Raw genomic sequence first — 20,239 nt, 5'->3', positions numbered from 1 at the left:
TGGAGTGGGTCCGTGGCGTGGGAGAAGGTCGGCGGGTGACCTCTTAGGAAATCCGCACGCCTGTCACGGGGCTGAGGCGGCGGAGGAGGCGGTGGCTGAGCATGGATCTACTGCAGAGCCTGAACGGTGTTGTTCAGGGTAGCCATCATCTGCATCTGGAGCTGAAAGAACTGCTCCGGGGTCAGTGGTGGCGGCATCGGCAGCGGCTGACCAGTACCCTGGTTGTTCTGCTCCTGCTGATCAGAACCGGAACCGGTGCGCCTGGTGTTCACCATCTGATTGCAACAAACGAAATTTATGAGAAAAGGATATGGTGCCGCTGAGGAAATGAAACTTCGGAAGAATATGACAGAGAGAAAGGAATATAGGTTTTACCCCCAACAATCTAAATCAAATTTTATTATTTAGTTCAAGTGGGGTTAGGGTTGATTTGCATGAACAAGTTTAACTACTAGACTATGCAATCAACCAAAAATCCAAATCAAACATTTGCACAATAACAAACATTCAATATTCACAACTTAGTCGAGTTTATCACACTACTCGACTAACACACTCGTTCTAGCGGATTTTCATTGGGACAACCTAAACTGATAAATTACAGGGTTAGGCGACTCAGGCCAACGTCTACGGAAGACTCAAGCTATTTCTCAGAAAGGACAGGAGAGAGATAGCAAATCAAGGACGTAAGGCTCAAGGAATAGAAGCAGAAAATGATGTTTGGGTTTTGCGGAAGCAGAGCAAGCGAAAAGAAGTCCTAAACTCGACCAGTTTTATCTAGGCTTCGTCTTACAGTCGACACGGCTCTGATACCAATCTGTCACACCCGATTTATAAGAACATAAATCGAGCAATCATATATGCGCCAGGATCAAGTCACGCATATATACAACAGATCATCAAGATATCACAACACATGTCACGAATAATATTAATATAAATCGTAAATGAATCATAAATGAATTATTTTATTACAACCGAATCAAGAATCGGTTCAAGAGTTGCGGAAGCGTAAAAGGAATACATGAAGAGCTGGGCGCCACAGGGACGTCGACTGGGAGACAAACACCTAGAAGTCGTCGAAGCCGCTGATGTAATCCTCCACGTTGTCGGGCACTGAGCAGCAGTCGAAGATATCCAAAATAGAACAGAAGAGTAGAGAGGCAAGTGTGAGTACAAACTAGTACTCAACAAGTGTAACACGAGTATGGGGCTCTAAGGTTAGCTGACTCAACTGCGTTAGCTTTTAATCTTGGCAAATTTTATTAAAGCTAATTACTACAAGTGGATGAGTTACCATAACCCAAATTGCATAAGAATTAATCAATATTAATTAAGAACTACTGAGAACCATCCAAACCAAAACCACCCGGGGAATCGCCCTCGTCAAAGGTTGATAACCCCACTAATCAGACGGAGGATCTGGGCCGCTCATGACTGTGAGCACAGCTGATATATCAGTTTTACACTCTCGAGAGGTTGCACAACTTTACCCACAAGTCGTGAGCTACGCTAGTTGTTCATCACACTTCCTTAGGTGAGATGGCTAGCAAGCACACTACGAGACCGTTACAAAGGACACGTTGGTAAGGTGTAACCGCTAAGGATTCTGGATCAGCGACGATGGGGCCCACCTCCGGGGGTACAAGACACACAGCACAGACCAAGCCGGAGGAGCAGGGACCATTGAAGCTTACCACCCCTCTTGCCCACGCAGGTAAGTTACTTCCGAACCAACACGACCTAATTAGTAAGTCAAGACCGTCCCATTCCAGTCTTGTGGTTGCGCGGTTATCCCAGGTTGTCGCTCTATGAACCGGTCCTTATGGAGAGTGGCCAACCAAGCACTAAGCACCGTGCTGGCCCCCTAAACCATGTTTCTAACAAAAACATCTTTTAAGGACGCACAAACCACTCAAGCACACAACACAGAGGGTCGGCTCCAGAATTAAGTTGCATAGGACCATTAATCCAATTAATTAACAAAAGACCAAGATTTGTTATAGCGCAGCAACCTAGCACAACTAACCAAAATACAACCCAAAGGATGTATATAAGGATATAGAGGTGGCTAGGAAATCCTTATAGGCATACAGAATTAAAATGCAGTATGAAATTGTATTTAAAAGTGATAGGAGGTTCATGTTATACTTGCCTTCCTCGTACTCTCCCGGCTGCTGCTCGAACTGCTCGGAAGATGGCTGCTCCTGGTACTGGTCCAAAGGCTCCGCGTCTACTCACGATCATCAAACATAGTCCACACATACACATATGCACAAACAATAGCAAACTATAAGAAAAAAGTACAACATTACATAGGAGAAACATACAAAACTAGTCTAAAGCTATTCTACACGTTACAACGATCGCGTGGATATAAAGAACACCTAAAACGGAGCTAAAACGCGAAAACTACGCTTAAAACAAGATCTAGGGACCTATTTGTAAGAAAAACCTAACTTACAGGGGCTTCTGCACAAAAACCGAGGACTTAAACATAAATAAAGCATAGACTCAGGGGCTAGCACGTGAAAACGCAAGGCATGGACTGCGGCCACAAAATCCAGGAAGCTCAGGGGGTCAAACGGGAGGAAAAGGACTTGTCTGCAATTACTTTGGAGCTAGGGTTGGACGGCGGGTTTATTTCCAAGAAGGCCGGGGTCTCTTTAGCAAAAACACCACCGCTGACTGGTACGCTGCTTGTTTGACTCACGCACGGGATGGATCTAGGCCACCGGATCTGCATCGAACGGCTCCGGAAGGGAGGGATCCGGGCGGCGGCGTTGACTCGCCGGAGCTCGTCTCCGCGGTGGCGCACGGCTTGGGCTCGCCGGAACTCGGCGTTCCCACCGCTCCGGGGGCCAAACTGACCTGGGCTTGGGTCCGGCGTGACCTGCGCGACACGTGTGATTCACCTAGGGCCCAAGCGAAGCACGGGGAGGACTCTAGCGACGAGCCCGATGGTGGGGGCGGCTCGGGGCGACGGCGCGTCGACGGCGCTCGCGTTCTGGGCGTTACGGGCGGCTAAAGGTTACTGCAGCTGGTGCAAAAGGACCAGAGCGTGAAGGGGAAACTCACCGAGGGGCTACGGTGCCCGGAGCGTGGCGGAGGAGGTACGACGATGACGACCGGCGGCGGAAGGACGACGGCGCTCGCGGGCAAGCTACAACAGAGGGGCTCAAGGTCCCTTGGACGCGCGGACCGGTCGTGGACGTCCCTGCGAAGGTAACCAGGGGTTAAGAGTAGCCCAAGACCAGCCGGCACCGAGGGAATTGGGGTAGCGGCACAGCTCACCGGCGGCGCCTTCGTCGCGAATTCCCGGTGATGCAGTGGTTCAGGGCTCTAGCGCTGGGTTCGGGAAGTCTCCCGGTGGTGAGGCGGTGCTGATGCGCAGGCTCTCGCGGGCTGTGGCACGGTGGGGCGGCGTGCCCACGGTGGCGCAGAGGAGGCGGTGCGGTGGAGGAAAAAGGGGACGGCGGCGCTGGAGATCCTCGGGCGACGCAGGAGCTAGGGTTAGGGTTCTGAAGGGCGTGGGGCCTCTACTTGTAGGGCGGCGGAGCCACACTGGCGTGCGGGCCCGGGAGGAGAGGGTCACCGGCGATCTCGCGAGGGCCGTTGCGCACGGGGAAGAAGGAGGGGGAGGAGAAGGCACTGACGCGCGGGCCCGAGCTGGCAGAGAGAAGGGGAGAGAGGGGGCTCTCGGGCTGAGAGGAAAGGGAATGGGCCGGCTTGGCCCGTGCGGGGGAAGTAGAGGGGCCCGAGAGGGAAAGGAGAGAGGGGGAGGGGAGCTGGGCTGGGCCAAGAAGAGGGTTTGGCTGCCTTTCTTTTATTCTTTCTCCTCTCCTTTTCTTTTTCTATACTCCACTAATTCAAACAAATCTAATTGAATTCAAAATACAATTTGAATTCAAATCTATAAATTCAACACAATTAAAACAATGCTGCAGCATGAATGCACAAACACTTTAATCCTATGATAAATTTTATTTTCTTGCATTATAAATTACTTTAAATGCCACAAAAATTAAAGAAAAGCCTGGGAAATTTATTTACGCCCAAATAAATTCATTAAAATTTAAGGAAATTACCTTAGGGTGTTACATCGCCCAGTGCAAGCAGGAGCGTAACGAACTCCTCCGGTCTTACACCCGCCGTTTCTTTGAGGTGCGGGCCACCATCGCCAACATCACGGATGAGGACATCATCGACTGCTTCTACAACGGCCTAACGGACCCAGGTATATATCGTGATTTTGGGCGTAACAGGCCGAAGACGGTTGCAGGACTACGTGACATGATGCACGACTGGTCCGAACAAGAAGAAAAGATGCGCGAGAGGTTTCCAAGACGCACCGACCTCAACGAGAAGCGCAACAACGACAACCGGGCTGACAAAGGCCAGCAGGACTTTTCGGGTTCTTCCCAAAAATGCAAGCCAGACGATCTCATCGCGGCTGTGGAACGTCCTTCGCGGGGCAAGAAGTCGACCACGCAGGAGCAGTTTGAAAAGCTCCTGCAGAAGAAGTTCCCATGGTGCGTCAACTCCAAACACGCAGCGATCGACTGCTTTCAGCTCAAGCGCACCTTTGGCTCCCCTGGAAACGGGAAGAAGAACAAGTCGACGGGCACAGAGCCCGATGATGAGGACCCAGAAGATAAATCTGAGACAGCCAAGTTCCAGGACGCCTCCAAGACCATCAATATTATCTTTAGTGGTGATGAAGATTTTTGTTCCAAGCGAGAACAGAAGTTGCTGCTACGGGAAATTCTATCCATCGAGCCGGCGGTACCACGACCACTCCGATGATCGGAGGTGTGATGGTTCATGTACTTGTAATGCTAGGCAAATATTTTTTTAGTGTGAAATATGTGTTTGTTAAGTGTAAAGCTTGTATATGTTTATGTGAAACTTTTGAAAATTTAAAAGTACAAGTAAAAAGGGTATTTTTGTAATTATAGAAAAAAAACCTAGGGTTGTTTTTGCAAAATGTATTTGGATTAGGGTAATTTCAAAATAAGTGAAATATATTTTTCTTACTTTCTGTCTTGTAAAAAAATATATATTTATTTATGCAAAAGTTTCATTGGAAACGTGTATATTGAAGTGTGTAAAAATTTTGGGTAAAGTGGTGAAAATAAGGGGTATTTATGTAATTTTATAAAAGTACAAGTCCTTTTATGCAAGTATTTGAATTACAAAAGTAACTTTCAAAAATTACTCAGGACTAAAGTGTAAAAAGTGCAAATCATCATGACATGTCTATCCAACCATTATGACGAGTCATTATGACATGTCATAAATGCTTGCATTTAAGTCCTGAATTTTATAAAATTACACTTTTAGGACAAAAGCAATTCAAATCCGACTTTTATTCAAAAGTTCACGTGTAAAAATGTAAGATTTGAGTTTTTGAACTTGATCCCTAAAGCAATGTTGTAGAGTTTCAAAAACTCTCCAACTTTCATTTTGGGTATTTTTTCATTTGGGTTTTAAATCAACAGGAAATTTTGTTTTACAGTCAGGCCCTTGCAGTTTTCTGTATTTACGCATAAGTCCTCCTCTGTTTTACCTCTCTCTGTCTTGCCTTATCCTTCACTGGCGGCTGTATCTTTTTCTTTCCCTGCTTTTCCCCTTTCTTCCTTCAGCTCACGGTAGTGCGGGGCGCTGGGCGAGCAGCCCAGGCCAGGCGGCGGCGCATGTGGGCCCAGGCAGGGCGGACCCAGGGGCGGCCGCGCGCGTGGGTGCGGGCAGGCGGAGCGCGGCTCCCAGGCGAAGGCGCGCGAGCGCTGGCTCGCGGGGTGCGGCGAGCGGCGGGGCCAGAGCCCAAGCGGTGCCGGGTGGAGCCGAGCGAGCGGCTTGGGCTCGGGCGAAGGCGGGCCAGGCAGCAGCGGTGCGGCGCGCAAGTGGACGCGGAGAGCGCGGGAGCAGGCAGTGGCGGGCCCAGGCGCGGAGCAGATGCGCGCGAGCGGTGCTGGCTCGGGTGGCGAGCGGAAGCGGAGCGACGTGCGGGTGCTTGCGGCGCAGCAGCAGGTGGTTGCGGCGCGTGGGAGCGAGTGGCTCTGCGGCCGGCGCTGGAGGCCGGTGCACGGCCGGCGCGGGTAGCTGCGGCACCAGGTCGCAGCGCAGCGGCTCAGGAGGAAGAGGAGCAGTGTAGGTCTGAGTGGAGCAAGTGCACGGCGCGAGCGGCAGTTACTGACTCGGTGCGACAGCAGCTTAGGCTGGGGCGCACTGGCTCGAGCGCGGCGGCAGGCCGGCGAAGGTGCGGCAGATGCGGGCGCACGGGTAGAGCAGTGCGTGCGCGGTGGAGCAGAAGCGTGGGCGCACGGGATTGGCGCGCGCGGCAGGTGCTGGAGTGGCCGAGCAGGTCGACGACGTATAGGCGTGCATGTGCGGATGCGGGAACGCGGTAGCCGTATCGAAGACGCCGCCAAGGTATTCGACGAAATGTGATCCGCGGGAGAAGTGAAGCTGAGCCTGCGAAGTGGGAGCGGGTCAAGGATGCGCGCGGCTCGGACATGTGCAGATGTGACGCGGCGAGGCCGAAACGAGCGCGTGTCCAGCAGCAGGAAGAGGGGCAGCAGTTGCGCGGCGTGCAGGGCAACGATGTGCAGGGAGGTCGCGCGCGATGCGAGAGGAGTTGCAATGCGGTGGCTGCAGGTAGACCCGCTGTGACAGTTCGTGTACTTGTAATGTTAGACACATATTTTGTTAGTGTGAAATATATGTTTGTTTGTATAAAGCTTATGTGTATTTATGTGAAGCTTTTGAAAATTTAAAGTGTAAGTAAAAAGGGTATTTCTATAATTACAGAAAAATCTAGGGTTGTTTTTGCAAAATGCATTTGGATAAAGGTGATTTCAAAATAAGTAAAAGATGGTTTTGTAAATATGCTTTTCTTATTTTATTCCCTGTAAAAATATATATTTATCCAAAAGTTTCAATTGAAATATATAGGTTGAAGTGGGTAAAAAGTTAGGGTAAAATGGTAGAAATAAGGGTATTTATATAATTTTATAAAAGTGCAAGTCCTTTTATACAAATGTTGGATTTACAAAAGTAACTTTCAAATTTACTCAGGACTAAAGTGTAAAAAGTGCAAGTCATCATGACATGTCTATCCAACGATTATGACGAGTTTATCCCGTCATTATGACGTGTCATAAATGCTTGCATTTAGGTCCTGAATTTTATAAAATTACACTTTAAGGACAAAAGCAATTCAAATCCGACTTTTGTTCAAAGATTCGTGTGTAAAAATATAAGTTTTGAGTTTTTGAACTTGAGCCCTAAAGTAATGTTGTAGAGTTTGAAAAACTCTCCAACTTTCGTTTTGGGCGTTTCTTCATTTGGGTCTTAAATCAACGGGAAATTTTGTTTTACAGAAAGGCCCTTGCAGTTTTCTGTATTTACGCAAAGGTCCCTGGGAAGTCTGTTCACCCTTCTCCTCTATCTCTTTTCTTCCCTGGTGTCTCTGTCTTATCTGTTCCCACCGGCAGCAGCATCCAAATAGCTCTTTTCCTCCCTCTGTTCGTCTTTCCGTTGAATCCCTGAGCACCTTCTTCCCTGCCTCCTTTCCTCTCCTCCACCAGACGTTCGGCCGGCGCAGGGTGGCCCGGCGGGGGGGCCCGAGCAGCAGCAGCAGGCGCTAGGCAGCGCTGGTGGCAGCGGCGCGGGCTCGGCCAGCGGCTGGCGCTGGGCCGAGCGGGCGTGCGGGCGGCGCAGCTGCGGCGGCTCGGCAGGGGCCCGAGCGGCGCGGCTCGGAGAGCGGCGACAGGCGGGGCACGGTTCGGGGCGACTGCAGCTCGCGGCGGCGGCTCGGCCCGAGCGCGGGCGAGCGGGGCGCGTGAGGTGCGCGGCAGGCGCGGCTCAGCGCAAGCGGAGCGCTCAGGCGCGGGCGGGCGGATGCGGCTCAGCCCGAGGAAGGCCGGCGGCGCGCGGACGCGCGGCCCAGGCGCGCGCGAGCTGCGGGCTCAGGCGGTTGGGCCGGCGCGGGAGGCAGGCGCCGGCGGCTGGCGAGCGCGCGGCAGCAGGAGCGCGGGCGCGCGCGGCGAACGGAGGCGCGCGGGCGCAAGCGTACAGGCGCGCAGAGCGGAGCGGGCAGGGAGCAGCTCGGACGTAGCGCGAGCAAATGCGCGCGCGGCCGGAGCGCAAGAGCAGCGCTGGCAGCGGATCCAGGCGGAGCAGACGGTGGGTGCTGGCGCAGTGCGTGCACGCGGGTGAGCAGAGGCGCGTGGGAGCGGCGACCCGAGTGAGCGCCAGAGGAGGCAATGCAGCGCTGGTGATGCACGCTGGAGGGCGAGTAGAAGTGGCTACACAGCGTGGTTCGGCAACGTGACGGCGGGCGCAGGAGCTAGCAGCGCAGGGCGATGGCGTATGTGGTGCAGGCGGTGTAAGCATGCGCAGCGCTGGAACGGGAACGCGCTGGCTCGGATGCAGAGGCAGGCAAGGCGTGCGGGACGCGCGCGAGCGCGGCAAGTGCGGGACCCGCACTCGCGCGGAGGCGAGCAGCCGGAGCAAGTAGTAGCGCGCGGAGTGGCCGAAGCGCGCGGGCGGAGCAATGCGTGCGCGGCAGAGCAAAATACGCGAACGGCTCAGGTGTGAGCTGATGCGACGCGACGCAGGCGAACTGGCATCAAGTGAGCACGGGAGCTGGAGTGGCGTGGTTTAGGCGGTGCAGGAGCGGAACGTGGGCGACGCCGAGCGAGTGGCGCGAGCGTACGTGCGGTGACGCGCGGAAGCTGGCAGTGTGTGCAAGTGTTGGGCGACCGGAGTAGAGCGGACCCATGGGTACGAGCAGGCGATGCTGGAGTGTGACGTGCCGAGCAACGGCACGCGCAGGAGGAGTAGCGGAGGAAAGCTGTGCGTGAGATGCAGGAACGCGGTAGCCGTATCGAGGATGCAGCCAAGGTGTTCGATGAAATGCTAACCGCAGGAGAAGTGAAGCTGAGCCTGCGAAGTGAGAGCAGGTCAAGGATGCACGCGGCTCAGACATGTGCAGATGCGGTGCGACAAGGCTGAGGCAACGCAGGTCCAGCAGATGAGGAAGAGGAGCAACAGCACGAGGTGGTTGAGGCGGAAACGCGGATTTAACAGCAGTTAGTCCGCAAACGGCACGACGTCCAGCAGTCCCTACCTTCGTTGGTCGCTCAACCGTTATCACCACGAATCGCCGCAAGAACTACTTCTTCGGCCATTCTCTAACCACTACAATTCCCGACGAACTCCTTCGTCATCCACGGGATCTCGTCATCGTCGAGCTTTTCTCTTCGCCGATCCTGTTCACCGCGAGAATTCACGTTCCACGTGTTCCCCTTCATAACCAAGGCTACCCAAGGTTTGCCCTGTTTTGCTAGATCTTTTTAATGCCGGCGATTCATTTGCCGAAATATCGCCGTTAACTCCCTATTATTTGTTTTCCCGGACAAGGGACTTGATTGCTACGTTTTAGATAGTTCTAGGGTGTTTTCTGTAAAATTTCCATAACTTTCGTTATTTCAAATCGATGAACTTCTACATTTCATGGATTTTCATAAGAAGTTCATAAAAGTGTAAAATCAGTCTTGTTTGAAACCCTAAGTCAAACTCTACAATTTTTATGTTATGATCTTGAGTTGAGGTCTTTGATGTGTGGTCTAGGTCAAATGCTAGGGAATGAATATTTTGTTGTGCTCTATATTGTATGCTTGTGTTATAACTGAAAAGTAAGCCATAGAATATAGATCTTAAATAGAAATATGTGATGTTTCGTTAAACCTTTCATATGAGTGCTCATAACCCTGCCATCAAGATATTGTCCCCGTCCCGATTGCTGTTTCTTTAAGTTCCTTGTCGTATAAGGATCCCCGTTAGTTCTTGTGTGTCTACTGCTTAGCCAAAACATCTCTGCGGCTATGCTTCAGCGTTGGCTATCAATTCAGCCGCTAAGCATCCACTTTCCTTGAGTCTAGGATGTTTCTGTGTAACAGCTGTCAGTCGATACTTCTATCGTCGACCGATTAGCTGATATAGTTGTTACCTTTCTAGTATCGGCTACTGCCGATACAATTCTTTTGATCTGTTCTGTATCGACTGCACAGAGTCGATGTATCGGAGAAACACACACGATCTTAGGGTTTTTGCCATCGGCCGACCCAAGCCGATTTTGATTGCTTTTCCATATCGGTCAAACACGGCCGATCGATCCCTAATTTCCCCATCCATATCCACACACTTCTATCAGTCGATTTATCGACTGAGAGATCGACTATCTATACTTATCGGTCACACACCCTTAACCACACTCCATTCGGCTATGCGTCACTCAATAGTTGTGCTGACGTAATCGAGTCGATACAACCACACCTAGTTACCTAGAAAAACACTTAAGCACATCTCAGTTAAGACAACTGCTTTAGGAATCATCCTTCTGCCAAAGTAATCGATGCTTCCATCGATCGTCTAGGAACCCGATACACTCGTCAATCAGCTAAACCCTCGTTGTTTCCAACCAGCTCTGTTGTAACTCTCAACATGTAGCTTATTCTGATTAATTATCTCCCTAAAGCTTCACCTAAGTTTAGTTTCAGATCTCTTTTGATTGTTATGTGAGTAGCTTGTTAAATGAATGTTGAATTGCAACTTTGTTGTGAAGTAAAATAGTTTTGTGTGCACATTTGAATGTAATGTTGCATTACATGTAGATACGACTACTTTCAGCAACGGTACCTGCGAGATCTCCCAGAAGTCTACGGAGGATGTTCCTGAAGACCAAATGAACGTCACCAAGGAATTAACTGAAGCCCCGAACCAAAGTTCGGAAGATGTTAACATTTCTGACTTCAGTCCCACCAGTAAAGGCAAGCCCCGGACATAACCTACTACTTTTATTACACTGCAATCTACATCTATTTACGTATTCTATGCATTAAGTTCTTAGGAATTGCTTGAAACCCTAGATGCATTCTCCTAGGAACCAATGTGATGGATACTAGCTCTTGAGTCCGACTAGCTGCTATGCTATTAAGGCCGGTAGAAGTCGGGTGATTTCCTGTCACTCGCGCGATATAGGAGTTGTAATGTTTACATTTCTGTTATCACTATAAGGATATCGGACGGGAGTTCTGTGAGGTATCATGGTTGAGGTGATACCCCGTCTGTGTTGTTGAATCTGTTAAGGTCGCAGCGTGTGGAAGTGCGGGTTAAGTGTTTGAAAGTACTAACCACATGCCGCGAAATATGGTAAGCGGTAAGCCTAGTAACCAATCGGCCCGAGGAGTGGACATACCTCCCACCACTCGTTTTGCTTCTTCTGGTTACTTATGTTCGACTGAGGAAATACGTGTTGCAAGGGCAACCAGGAGTACGGGTTTTGTAGTCGCGCTACAGACGTATGTCCTGCACGAGTGATGTGCGTATGTTCCTGCAGTCGCTTGTGGTGGCTCTGATCCACGAGTCGGAATGAAAGGTAAACGGTTGCTTCGGAACAACCCTGTGGTGTTCCAAGCGTGTGAGTTAGGTTTACCTTGCAAGGTTGAATCTCGATTCAGGAATCGTCCGCCTCTCACGATGAAATGAGACTGCTTATCCCCTTTTCCACATAGAGTAACAAGAGCAATATTATGGTTATCAAAGATGATGTTTGACCAAAGATTATACCATGCTTGCTTAGTTATAGGTGCTTACCTAGAATGGATAATTAACTAGAATCTGAAAGCTAAAACTTGAAGTTAAGGATCTACTCTTAGTTGCTTTTCAGCTGATACTAAACCCAGAGCTGTTATAAGCCTTCATGAGTCTAGTTATGGGCTAAGTATACCCAATTCCGGGTAAGCCTTGCTGAGTATTAGTATACTCAGCCTTGCTAGTTGTATGTTTTCAGGTGACATCTGTGAAGACCCTACTCTTCCCTGCCTTGGCCCTGTGCTCTTCCAGAAGGTTGGTCCGTGGAATGGAATCCGTCCTCGGCCAACATTGGTGATACCGAGTGATGTCGTGCCTGGGCTTAGCATGACATCCGTCTTGTCGACGTGCTATAGATCATCGCGTATGTTTTCCGCTGCTAAAGGTCTTAGCTTAAATAGTTTGTATTGTTTTCTCTAAGTTTGAAACTTTGTACTACTTTTATATCTCTTGTAATGTAATCCCCTGTTATGTAAATTGTGATGGTGATTGTATCTCTGGACTCACCTTCGTGTGAGGTAACCTTATTTGATCCTGTGTATCGGTGGTTTATCGGGACGTTACCCGACAGGCCAAGGGATGATACCGTTTGAAGCACGTTGGAGCCCTCAGGAATGGACTCACGTACTTGAGCCGGTATAATTCAGGTTGGTTCTGCCACAGCTGGTATCAGAGCTATAAGGTTACCCTGGAGATACATTTTACCTTAAAAATGATTTCAGTATAAAAATTTGACCAACAAAGTATTTGGCAAAACTACGTTGGTCTCGTTAAGGATTATGAATAGTACGTAAGGCCCTAGGGTAATGTTTATAAGGGAAATAGAGGTGGCTATAGTATATATATAATCCTAACTACCAGCATTATTTTTCTGTCAAAACTTAAATTCATGCACAACCCAACCTTACTTTCTGTAACGACATCTTCGATCGTGAGGTAAGGAGGTAAGGATCCTCAGCCAACTGAGGGAGCTTGGCCTTCCCGTCGGTGATGCGAACCGAACGCTGTTTCTCAAGCAGTGGCCTACTTGAGATGCTGCCAATGTACCAACCTCGGTTGACTACATTGGGAGTATATGGTTCGGCGCAGGATATGGCGATCGCTGTTCATATCCCCGCATTTTGCGGTACCCCCCGTGAATACGTTGTCTCGACGACGTATGTTAACGTTGTCTGTACGGCGGTAATTGTACAGATGCTGTTTCTATAGTGAACAGTAATGAATGGGAACGCTTTCATGACATGCTGGCATGAAAGGTTCAGTATATACATACTGTGTTTTCTGCAGGTACGCTAACCTCGTTACGTAAGTTTGAACGTAAGAACGACTAGTATATATATAGGGAGAGACGTATGTATATTGTGCCACCGTACCTAACCACGTAAGACCAAGACTACTTGGCAGTTATTTTTGTTTGTGAGGACGATAGAACGTGCATGCATCATGTTATCTTGGATTGACCTGATTGTCTTGGTTGTTACGTTGATGAACTGAAATATGTGCTTGTATCTGAATGCTTGTTTTGACTTTGTGTGGTAGGAGCCGACATAATCTGCTAGGCTGACCTAAAGTGAGAAAGTCTTTTGTGAATCCCATGGGATGGGTCATGTTTAGACCCTATCACCGATCTTAGCTTGACAGTATCAAACCCTTGATCTTGCTTTTCCTTGAGGGTTAAATCTTGATAGTTGTCAGCAAACCCTTGGATCCATTATTCAGTGACTCATCTGTCCTCTCTCCATGTTGTACCATATCTTATTGGCTATTCTGGTTACAACATCTGAAAGTTGCACCTTCAATTTTTGCTCAGATGATTTTGGATAAATTAAAAAGATGTATGACAATAATTACTTTTTGGATACAATTCTCCCAGCAAAAGTCATGCATTATAACATGTACCATTTTTGGTCAGTGCCTGGAGTTGCATCATCATCGAAAATCCGTAGATTGACTAACGGGTGGGTGTCCAGTACAACCTTCGGTTTATCCCCGAGCTCTTAAGTCTATCTTGTTGCTGTTGGCACTACAGGGTTGCTATTCCTCTTTTGTGGTGGTGTTTAATCACATGACCATGATGCCGTGTCGGAACCTAAGGCCTCATGTGCGCTGCAGCCATATGATTGAGCCATTAGGAGCGCACTGGTGACTAGGTCTATGTGACGTAACCCCACTGCAATCTCTTTTTGTGCAACCTTACTAGTGTCCTAACTTTTGAACCTCGCTTAAGGATATAGAACTACCCCGGTGTTAGTTGCGAGAGAACGGTTGTAGATGCGAGTCGTGTGCATCATCAACTCATAAAAGCAGTATGCATCATACTTCATGCATTTCATACGTGCATACATTGCAAGTATCATCATCCTTGCATCATGGTGTATGCATCATTTGGTCAACATCACGGTAATTGCATTGTGTCATATGCATCATCTCGGTCGTGCATGGGATCCCTCATCCTCATGTTGCACCATCATTGTAATCATACATCTCAGTAGTGCATCATGTTCATGGTTATATATTGAGCATTGCACTCTGAATTGAAGCATCTTATCATTATCCCTTGATTGCATCGGCATAAATAGGCAGGTTTTGCAATCAACCTCATTTAAATCATTCAAGTAATAAACTCTGAGCAGAAATGTTTCAAACATCACTTATCAGTCTCTTGTGTTATCCTTACTTGCTATCCACAAAGTTTTGTGATGAATGTTGCTGACATTTATCGTCCTCCTGTTGTGATCGTAACTCTGTGAGAACTCGATCACCTTTTCCTTTCCTATCCTGTTAAACTCATCTATGTACCATCTCTTCATGCTCTTGTTATGCTCATCTCGTCATGCTCTCGTCATCAACCTTAATCTTCTCTGGTGTGATTGCTTTTGCCACTTTTGGTGTGTGATTCACTTCTCTTCCCCTTAGAGCCTTTCGTCCGAATCTCGGGACGAGATTATTTTTAGGGGGGAGGGCTGTGACAGTTCGTGTACTTGTAATGTTAGACACATATTTTGTTAGTGTGAAATATATGTTTGTTTGTATAAAGCTTATGTGTATTTATGTGAAGCTTTTGAAAATTTAAAGTGTAAGTAAAAAGGGTATTTCTATAATTACAGAAAAATCTAGGGTTGTTTTTGCAAAATGCATTTGGATAAAGGTGATTTCAAAATAAGTAAAAGATGGTTTTGTAAATATGCTTTTCTTATTTTATTCCCTGTAAAAATATATATTTATCCAAAAGTTTCAATTGAAATATATAGGTTGAAGTGGGTAAAAAGTTAGGGTAAAATGGTAGAAATAAGGGTATTTATATAATTTTATAAAAGTGCAAGTCCTTTTATACAAATGTTGGATTTACAAAAGTAACTTTCAAATTTACTCAGGACTAAAGTGTAAAAAGTGCAAGTCATCATGACATGTCTATCCAACGATTATGACGAGTTTATCCCGTCATTATGACGTGTCATAAATGCTTGCATTTAGGTCCTGAATTTTATAAAATTACACTTTAAGGACAAAAGCAATTCAAATCCGACTTTTGTTCAAAGATTCGTGTGTAAAAATATAAGTTTTGAGTTTTTGAACTTGAGCCCTAAAGTAATGTTGTAGAGTTTGAAAAACTCTCCAACTTTCGTTTTGGGCGTTTCTTCATTTGGGTCTTAAATCAACGGGAAATTTTGTTTTACAGAAAGGCCCTTGCAGTTTTCTGTATTTACGCAAAGGTCCCTGGGAAGTCTGTTCACCCTTCTCCTCTATCTCTTTTCTTCCCTGGTGTCTCTGTCTTATCTGTTCCCACCGGCAGCAGCATCCAAATAGCTCTTTTCCTCCCTCTGTTCGTCTTTCCGTTGAATCCCTGAGCACCTTCTTCCCTGCCTCCTTTCCTCTCCTCCACCAGACGTTCGGCCGGCGCAGGGTGGCCCGGCGGGGGGGCCCGAGCAGCAGCAGCAGGCGCTAGGCAGCGCTGGTGGCAGCGGCGCGGGCTCGGCCAGCGGCTGGCGCTGGGCCGAGCGGGCGTGCGGGCGGCGCAGCTGCGGCGGCTCGGCAGGGGCCCGAGCGGCGCGGCTCGGAGAGCGGCGACAGGCGGGGCACGGTTCGGGGCGACTGCAGCTCGCGGCGGCGGCTCGGCCCGAGCGCGGGCGAGCGGGGCGCGTGAGGTGCGCGGCAGGCGCGGCTCAGCGCAAGCGGAGCGCTCAGGCGCGGGCGGGCGGATGCGGCTCAGCCCGAGGAAGGCCGGCGGCGCGCGGACGCGCGGCCCAGGCGCGCGCGAGCTGCGGGCTCAGGCGGTTGGGCCGGCGCGGGAGGCAGGCGCCGGCGGCTGGCGAGCGCGCGGCAGCAGGAGCGCGGGCGCGCGCGGCGAACGGAGGCGCGCGGGCGCAAGCGTACAGGCGCGCAGAGCGGAGCGGGCAGGGAGCAGCTCGGACGTAGCGCGAGCAAATGCGCGCGCGGCCGGAGCGCAAGAGCAGCGCTGGCAGCGGATCCAGGCGGAGCAGACGGTGGGTGCTGGCGCAGTGCGTGCACGCGGGTGAGCAGAGGCGCGTGGGAGCGGCGACCCGAGTGAGCGCCAGAGGAGGCAATGCAGCGCTGGTGATGCACGCTGGAGGGCGAGTAGAAGTGGCTACACAGCGTGGTTCGGCAACGTGACGGCGGGCGCAGGAGCTAGCAGCGCAGGGCGATGGCGTATGTGGTGCAGGCGGTGTAAGCATGCGCAGCGCTGGAACGGGAACGCGCTGGCTCGGATGCAGAGGCAGGCAAGGCGTGCGGGACGCGCGCGAGCGCGGCAAGTGCGGGACCCGCACTCGCGCGGAGGCGAGCAGCCGGAGCAAGTAGTAGCGCGCGGAGTGGCCGAAGCGCGCGGGCGGAGCAATGCGTGCGCGGCAGAGCAAAATACGCGAACGGCTCAGGTGTGAGCTGATGCGACGCGACGCAGGCGAACTGGCATCAAGTGAGCACGGGAGCTGGAGTGGCGTGGTTTAGGCGGTGCAGGAGCGGAACGTGGGCGACGCCGAGCGGGTGGCGCGAGCGTACGTGCGGTGACGCGCGGAAGCTGGCAGTGTGTGCAAGTGTTGGGCGACCGGAGTAGAGCGGACCCATGGGTACGAGCAGGCGATGCTGGAGTGTGACGTGCCGAGCAACGGCACGCGCAGGAGGAGTAGCGGAGGAAAGCTGTGCGTGAGATGCAGGAACGCGGTAGCCGTATCGAGGATGCAGCCAAGGTGTTCGATGAAATGCTAACCGCAGGAGAAGTGAAGCTGAGCCTGCGAAGTGAGAGCAGGTCAAGGATGCACGCGGCTCAGACATGTGCAGATGCGGTGCGACAAGGCTGAGGCAACGCAGGTCCAGCAGATGAGGAAGAGGAGCAACAGCACGAGGTGGTTGAGGCGGAAACGCGGATTTAACAGCAGTTAGTCCGCAAACGGCACGACGTCCAGCAGTCCCTACCTTCGTTGGTCGCTCAACCGTTATCACCACGAATCGCCGCAAGAACTACTTCTTCGGCCATTCTCTAACCACTACAATTCCCGACGAACTCCTTCGTCATCCACGGGATCTCGTCATCGTCGAGCTTTTCTCTTCGCCGATCCTGTTCACCGCGAGAATTCACGTTCCACGTGTTCCCCTTCATAACCAAGGCTACCCAAGGTTTGCCCTGTTTTGCTAGATCTTTTTAATGCCGGCGATTCATTTGCCGAAATATCGCCGTTAACTCCCTATTATTTGTTTTCCCGGACAAGGGACTTGATTGCTACGTTTTAGATAGTTCTAGGGTGTTTTTCTGTAAAATTTCCATAACTTTCGTTATTTCAAATCGATGAACTTCTACATTTCATGGATTTTCATAAGAAGTTCATAAAAGTGTAAAATCAGTCTTTGTTTGAAACCCTAAGTCAAACTCTACAATTTTATGTTATGATCTTGAGTTGAGGTCTTTGATGTGTGGTCTAGGTCAATGCTAGGGAATGAATTTTTGTTGTGCTCTATATTGTATGCTTGTGTTATAACTGAAAAGTAAGCCATAGAATATAGATCTTAAATATAGAAATATGTGATGTTTCGTTAAACCTTTCATATGAGTGCTCATAACCCTGCCATCAAGATATTGTCCCCGTCCCGATTGCTGTTTCTTTAAGTTCCTTGTCGTATAAGGATCCCCGTTAGTTCTTGTGTGTCTACTGCTTAGCCAAAACATCTCTGCGGCTATGCTTCAGCGTTGGCTATCAATTCAGCCGCTAAGCATCCACTTTCCTTGAGTCTAGGATGTTTCTGTGTAACAGCTGTCAGTCGATACTTCTATCGTCGACCGATTAGCTGATATAGTTGTTACCTTTCTAGTATCGGCTACTGCCGATACAATTCTTTGATCTGTTCTGTATCGACTGCACAGAGTCGATGTATCGGAGAAACACACACGATCTTAGGGTTTTTGCCATCGGCCGACCCAAGCCGATTTTGATTGCTTTTCCATATCGGTCAAACACGGCCGATCGATCCCTAATTTCCCCATCCATATCCACACACTTCTATCAGTCGATTTATCGACTGAGAGATCGACTATCTATACTTATCGGTCACACACCCTTAACCACACTCCATTCGGCTATGCGTCACTCAATAGTTGTGCTGACGTAATCGAGTCGATACAACCACACCTAGTTACCTAGAAAAACACTTAAGCACATCTCAGTTAAGACAACTGCTTTAGGAATCATCCTTCTGCCAAAGTAATCGATGCTTCCATCGATCGTCTAGGAACCCGATACACTCGTCAATCAGCTAAACCCTCGTTGTTTCCAACCAGCTCTGTTGTAACTCTCAACATGTAGCTTATTCTGATTAATTATCTCCCTAAAGCTTCACCTAAGTTTAGTTTCAGATCTCTTTTGATTGTTATGTGAGTAGCTTGTTAAATGAATGTTGAATTGCAACTTTGTTGTGAAGTAAAATAGTTTTGTGTGCACATTTGAATGTAATGTTGCATTACATGTAGATACGACTACTTTCAGCAACGGTACCTGCGAGATCTCCCAGAAGTCTACGGAGGATGTTCCTGAAGACCAAATGAACGTCACCAAGGAATTAACTGAAGCCCCGAACCAAAGTTCGGAAGATGTTAACATTTCTGACTTCAGTCCCACCAGTAAAGGCAAGCCCCGGACATAACCTACTACTTTTATTACACTGCAATCTACATCTATTTACGTATTCTATGCATTAAGTTCTTAGGAATTGCTTGAAACCCTAGATGCATTCTCCTAGGAACCAATGTGATGGATACTAGCTCTTGAGTCCGACTAGCTGCTATGCTATTAAGGCCGGTAGAAGTCGGGTGATTTCCTGTCACTCGCGCGATATAGGAGTTGTAATGTTTACATTTCTGTTATCACTATAAGGATATCGGACGGGAGTTCTGTGAGGTATCATGGTTGAGGTGATACCCCGTCTGTGTTGTTGAATCTGTTAAGGTCGCAGCGTGTGGAAGTGCGGGTTAAGTGTTTGAAAGTACTAACCACATGCCGCGAAATATGGTAAGCGGTAAGCCTAGTAACCAATCGGCCCGAGGAGTGGACATACCTCCCACCACTCGTTTTGCTTCTTCTGGTTACTTATGTTCGACTGAGGAAATACGTGTTGCAAGGGCAACCAGGAGTACGGGTTTTGTAGTCGCGCTACAGACGTATGTCCTGCACGAGTGATGTGCGTATGTTCCTGCAGTCGCTTGTGGTGGCTCTGATCCACGAGTCGGAATGAAAGGTAAACGGTTGCTTCGGAACAACCCTGTGGTGTTCCAAGCGTGTGAGTTAGGTTTACCTTGCAAGGTTGAATCTCGATTCAGGAATCGTCCGCCTCTCACGATGAAATGAGACTGCTTATCCCCTTTTCCACATAGAGTAACAAGAGCAATATTATGGTTATCAAAGATGATGTTTGACCAAAGATTATACCATGCTTGCTTAGTTATAGGTGCTTACCTAGAATGGATAATTAACTAGAATCTGAAAGCTAAAACTTGAAGTTAAGGATCTACTCTTAGTTGCTTTTCAGCTGATACTAAACCCAGAGCTGTTATAAGCCTTCATGAGTCTAGTTATGGGCTAAGTATACCCAATTCCGGGTAAGCCTTGCTGAGTATTAGTATACTCAGCCTTGCTAGTTGTATGTTTTCAGGTGACATCTGTGAAGACCCTACTCTTCCCTGCCTTGGCCCTGTGCTCTTCCAGAAGGTTGGTCCGTGGAATGGAATCCGTCCTCGGCCAACATTGGTGATACCGAGTGATGTCGTGCCTGGGCTTAGCATGACATCCGTCTTGTCGACGTGCTATAGATCATCGCGTATGTTTTCCGCTGCTAAAGGTCTTAGCTTAAATAGTTTGTATTGTTTTCTCTAAGTTTGAAACTTTGTACTACTTTTATATCTCTTGTAATGTAATCCCCTGTTATGTAAATTGTGATGGTGATTGTATCTCTGGACTCACCTTCGTGTGAGGTAACCTTATTTGATCCTGTGTATCGGTGGTTTATCGGGACGTTACCCGACAGGCCAAGGATGATACCATTTGAAGCACGTTGGAGCCCTCAGGAATGGACTCACGTA

Source organism: Panicum hallii, chromosome 4 (assembly GCF_002211085.1).
Source record: "Panicum hallii strain FIL2 chromosome 4, PHallii_v3.1, whole genome shotgun sequence".
In the NCBI taxonomy this organism is placed as follows: Eukaryota; Viridiplantae; Streptophyta; class Magnoliopsida; order Poales; family Poaceae; genus Panicum; species Panicum hallii.
This window is presented reverse-complemented; position numbering follows the sequence as displayed.